This window comes from Astyanax mexicanus, chromosome 6 (assembly GCF_023375975.1).
Source record: "Astyanax mexicanus isolate ESR-SI-001 chromosome 6, AstMex3_surface, whole genome shotgun sequence".
In the NCBI taxonomy this organism is placed as follows: Eukaryota; Metazoa; Chordata; class Actinopteri; order Characiformes; family Acestrorhamphidae; genus Astyanax; species Astyanax mexicanus.
The window spans coordinates 14,526,958-14,532,957 of NC_064413.1; the positions used below are offsets into that span (position 1 = coordinate 14,526,958).

The window sequence follows — 6,000 nt, forward strand, 5'->3', positions numbered from 1 at the left end:
AAGGAGAAAGATCAGGGCACAGCAGTAAATGCTATGACTTCTACATGCCCATCAACCACAGACAGACTAACATTTATCTACAATATTATTAGTAAGGAACCACACCTGCCTCAGATTGCCCACAATGAACCTTTTAAATTCCAAAAGCCTTTTAAAGCCTCTAATCCACTATTACATACATTTGTAGACATATGATCCTGTTTGGGTTTTCAATTTAGTTTACTGAGAGACTTAGGGTGTTTTTAGTATTATTTAGCCCAATTAAAACAGACTCTGGTTCATTTACACCATTGATGCGGTTTATTTTGGCAGGTGTGAAAACAGTAATCACACTTGGGTGTGGAACAAAACAACCTCACATAGATCCTCCTCACATAGCGAGAGGAGGAAAACAAACTACAGATATGAAAACATCTTTAAAGAACTTTGCTACGTCCCATCATCACTTACTAGGGCTGCGTTATTCTACATGTGACACTGATTGGTTTGTAAAATTTTGTGTCTTATATTGAAGTGAATTCAGCATATACCTAATTCTGCTCCCCTGTAATGACCCTTGACTCTTTGCATGCTGTCTAATACAGTTTATGTTATAAAAAACACTGGGACTGGTAAATTTTAACACGCAGTGACTTGACTGAATTTTCAGTGTATAGTGTTTTTTGTATCTAAGCAACTGCTGTAGAAACAGTGTGTTTAAAAAATCAGATACATTCACCAATATTGATACATAGTCTATAGAATGTGCAACACTGACAACCACGTGGTGTAAAAAATATATGTATTCTTGACAATCAGAATCATAGCATTGAATCTGCTGAATGTACAAAACACACATACCTTTTCTACTTTTTAGCATTACAAAAGAGGGCAGTATTACATACTATATAACGTAGTAAGACCACAAACATATCTCTAAAAGGGAAATCCAAGGGCAGCACAGTTGGCAGGCTGCTCTGCTATCTTGGCACTATTAAGATTTCCCACAACAAATGCTTTTGTGTTTATTAAATTAAGGTATTTATCTGTATCCACAATGAACAGCAAAAAACATTCTTTTCATGACTTTGCTAGCATGTCTAGGCAGAATAGATAACTATGTTTTTGTAAATGGTTCTTTATTAAAACGTTGCAGTCTTAGATCAGTACAGTGGTGCAACAAGTAGTGTGTGTTCCCCACAGCTTCATGGGCCTAGGTTTGTCTTTGAGGAGTTTGGTGTGTTCTCTCAAGAGTGTCCTCTGGGTTTTCTCTCATGGGGTTCAGTCTATTTAGGCCAGTACTTGTTGTGTTCAAGATCAGAACAGCCAGTGCTGCCTATATTTCCCCAAATAAAGAACAGATCCTTCATATATATTGTATCATTCAACCGTGCTAAAAATGAACCTAGACAGGTACAAATCATAGTTTGTGGACCTTGGACAAACGTGCACATTTCATTGTCAGTCTAAAGTGTTTTGCAATACTAGGTGATCTGCCACATTTGACATAGGATACAGCTAGACTGTACAGACAGAATATCACATCCATTTGCGCTTTCTAATTTTAATATGGAACTGCCCATCTCCTTTTACTACTATATGTGTCTTCACACTTCTGAGAAGGCTTTACACCAAACTCTTGAATATGGCTGCAGGAATTAGTCTCCAATTAAATACACAAGCATTAGTAAGCTCATACTCAATTTCAAACTGTCAGCAATAGCTAACAGTCAGCATTCAAATTTATCCCAGAGGTGTTTAATGAGACCGAGGTCAGTGACTTTTCTGCTTGGGGAAGCCAATATTTTGAAACAAGAGCCAACCTTTCCTAAACTGGTGACACAAATTTGGAAGCAAACAGATCTCCAGTCTAAAGCATTATCACTCCACTATTCCAACTCCTGGCCTCCATCATGCCCATAACACAATGGGTTGTACACCTCTTCAATCAAAGCTTGGCATGGCACCTGTTGATCTTGTGTGCAGGCACTCCATAGCTACAGACACCATGTCTATCACAAGCTACTTTTTTTAAATTGACATGTTGTCAATTTGTCAAGTTGCCTTTACAGGAGTTATGCTGACTTCTTCCTTCCTATTAACCTTAACTTGGTTAATCTGGACTGAGACTTCCTTTTTTAGTTGGACCAATTATTGGTCCTTTGGATTAAACAATGGATTGTATCGATTTTCACACCTGCAGTTCAGATCGAACTGAAAAGCCTTAAGGACCAAACAAGACATTCCTATGACATAAAAAAAATTGCTAAATTTGTTCTTCCCGTTCTTTTGTGTGTCCACAAAGCTTTGTGAGTATTTTGTGGGCAAATTACTAAAAGTCGAAACAAATGCATCCCTCTCAGTGAGTTACTTACACCACATCTATGCATCCTGTCTTAAATTACTTTTCAGATCAGTTAGGCTGGTTCACTGAAAGTTATTTTGAAACCAAGTACAAAAATACAGCACTATTCTACATGTAAACTACTGCAAAAGACCACAGGTCAGTGTGAAAGACATACGATGTTCTACAGTCAGATGTGCAATAGTACAAACTACTATCCATACAACTAACACAAAACACCACACACACCACAAACACCTGCTCTAAGCATGCCCAGCACCTAAGCATGACAATTATCATCATCATTACTGTAATAGCAGTACTGCAATACTATAATTCCAGCACAACAATATATTGATTTTAAATATGTCTGGCCATACTGCATATTCTAGACATTTTCTTAAACGAAAGATTACATGATCTTTCTATGAAGGTTTTGTTGCTTGCAAACTGAAGTACAGCTGGGGAGCAGCAGTCATTAGATTAGAAATCCAGTAATACACATTCCTGGAACTCTACACTGGCCCTAGGAAATATGTCCACTTTAAATCATCAGTAGAGGAAGGCTCATCCCTGCTGAAAGCAGTCTAAAGCAAAGTATGGATACAGGAAATGATCTCTAAAACACAAGAGGTTATGCTGAGGTTAGCTGCACCACAATAAAGATTAAAAGCCAGAGGAAACATAAAAATGAAGTGAAGCAGTGAATACAGAATAGAGATGTGAACAAAAAGCACCTGTGTAGCACCATTCAGCTTTTTTACTATTATTATAACATTTCACTAGCAACATTGAATACGATAACATTCATCTCAATTTTAACATGATCATTTACCTTAATCCACTATCATATCTAGCAGTTTTGAAAATTCTATTTTCCTCAGAAAGTGAGTCATAGTAAGTAAGCATCAGTTATCCCTCCAGAGGACCACTGTAATTATGTGAATAATGGGAATCAGCAGTATTTACATTTAGTCTACACTGTCAAAAGAAAGAGCTCAGATGGTGGATTGGAAATACCCACACCTGTATTTGTTTTGAGGTGTTATCTTGTAAATGAGCTCATGACAGCACGACATCCCTGTCCCTGTCCAATGACATTTGGCATGTTAGTGTATAACAGTCTGTTCTGCTTGTTGACAGCTATGTTTCACTTACACAACCTATGAGGAGAGATGTTTTCTTAGTGTACATAGTGATCTGATGATTGTTTGTGTTTCAAAACGGTGGTTTCACACAGATGTTGATTATAATATCACTACTACTAATAATAGTAAGATATACATCAGTTTAAATTAGCAAATTTGTGTGGAAAATGATAGGTAAACATGTGCCCTGGGTCAAATGCACAACACAGTCCAAGTGCACTCCTGAGAGTGAAAGTAGCCTAAGGGCACAAACATCTACAAAAGAAGGACAGATATTCCGGAGACGATGATTTATAGATGAAAAGGGGGTGTCGAGATACTGAGTTTGGAACGCTCATCCTGCGTTTCTGAACAGAGAGTTCAGCTTTTAAATTATTCACACCTTTTTTTTTCTATGACCTTTTTATACAAGGCTCGACATCTCACTTAACACTCATCTCGCTCGCTTTTTTCTGCCTTGTACCTGCAACATCCTTCTTTTTTTAATTCCTCCTATTTTTTTCCTTTTTGATAAAGGACCCGCCTCTGAGTTGCAAAGACAAAAACACACATACAGGCACTTTAGCTTTTAATATTTTTAGCACCTCCATTCCTGCTCCATTTCTGTAGACTGGCCCTCTTTCTCTAACCAACCCCCCCCCCCCCCCCTCTTTTTCAGCCGGCTTATTACTCATCCCTCTGCTAGAGAGACAAGGCACAAGCCCACAGTGGATGCACGCATCACCTGCTATGAGGATAAATAAACTCACCAGTAATGAGTTATATGATTTAAAATGTATTTTAAACTGTGTGGAAATTACAGTTAACCATTGTGAAGGCCCTCCAACAGCTAGTTAGCTAGCTAACTAGTTAATCTAGCTAGACATAAGAAGCTAAATGTAACTAGCTATAGATTCCTGAGACATAAGCTTCATGTCTGAGCTGACACACGACGCATTTCTGAATTTCTGTATTCAGAAAAAACTCAAAATATTTCACCAGTCGCCAAAAAAATGGCACGGCTAGCTGGAGGATTGATAGCTAGCTAAAACACCTGAGAGAAGACCAGACAATACTTGTTGAATGTTGACGAAGTGAGTGTAAAAAGGCGCCGCCTGTCTCATTTCTCGGCGAAAAAGGCGTCGTGATCTTGCTTAGGAACACGTAGAGGGACCACACAAACACACACACACACACACACATTTATATAGAGATGTATATACACACACCACATACACTAGTACACACCACACACCACTACAGTCAGGTCAATAATACTCACTTGCTGTGGGCTCGACCGTTAGCCCAGTGTGCGCGTGCTCAGCGCCACGCACATCAACCGACAAAAACCCAAAGCGTCGTTTTTGCGTTTTGTTTTTTCAGTCGGTTCAACGAAAGAAAGAGAGGTATCGTCGATTTATCGATTTATCCGCGCTTCTTGTGAGGAGAACTCTTGTCTTTTTCCTTTTTCGAACACTTAAACAGCGGAATATGTGAATTATTCCCTCTTATTTTCTTAATTTGAGGTAAAACAGACGCTAAACCACTGGCTAGTTAACTACCTAGCTAGTAAGCTAACTAGCTTGCTTAACTAGGTAACCTAGCAACAACACTAATAGCTAATCTAGCCAATAAACGCACCTGACTCTGTAAGCTAGTTATAACCCTAGCCGGGCTACAGAAGACTAGGTTTAAATAGAAATAATGCTGGCATCATTTTACAATCTCTCTCTCTCTCTCTCTCTCTCTCTCTCTCTCTCTTCTTACTGCCAAAAAAGACAAGAAAAAAAATGCTCCTCCCGTCTCAGTCAAGATGTAGTAGCTAACCTACCCAGTCAGACAGACGCTCCTACACACGCACACACACTCTCTCTGCTCCACAGCACCACGCACTCTCTCTCACACACTCACGCTCCTGTCTGTCTCTCCCTCTCTCTTTCAGCTGCTCCCTGACGGAACGGCACTTGGCTTACCCCTCTCTCTCTCAGATGTCACGCGTGGGCGGAGGCGAGGGAGAGAGAGAGAGAGAGAGAGAGAAGACCCACCCGCGTTCAAAAGAAAGAAGAAAAAAGGAAAAAGAAAGAAGACTGTTCTCTCCTGGGTGGCGCCCTCTGTAAAGGTCTATAGGAGGTGTACAGGGTTAAACACGCACATACAGCCGTGCTCCTGTGATCTCTGTAGAAATTCTGCTGTGTGCAACAGTCAGTTATACAACCATAACCACAGAACAAAAACATTCATCATCATAGAGAAGAGATCCAACAAATGTCTCCTCATTCTTAAAATGTAATGGTCATTTTTATCACCCAAAGGAAATCTGGGTCCCTAAGTGTGTAGCACCGCTATGAGGAGTCACATCTGGCTAAAATCATGTAGTCAGTGACATTTCTGTATGTCTCAGCTTGTCCAGAAAGGCATGTGTATCCTTAGAGGTGTTTCCTCTAAGCACTGTTTACACTTGTGACCAGTTGCACCTGTTGTGCACCAGTTTAAACGTAGGCAAGCTGTAACGTAAGTGTTTACAAAATTCAGATTTACGGATTACTAAAT

General features: G+C 39.6%; 1 protein-coding gene across 5 annotated transcripts in view; it reads right to left on the reverse strand.

The window, feature by feature from the left end:
- Positions 1 to 5,399, reverse strand: part of kcnc3b (potassium voltage-gated channel, Shaw-related subfamily, member 3b) — a 109,056-nt gene extending 103,657 nt beyond the window's left edge. For all 5 annotated transcript variants that reach the window (XM_049480099.1, XM_049480098.1, XM_049480097.1 and 2 more), the window contains exon 1: positions 4,733 to 5,399. The gene's annotated coding sequence lies outside the window, so the exon portion shown is untranslated. The remainder of the gene's footprint in view (positions 1 to 4,732) is intronic.
- Between the last annotated feature and the right edge of the window lie 601 nt (positions 5,400 to 6,000).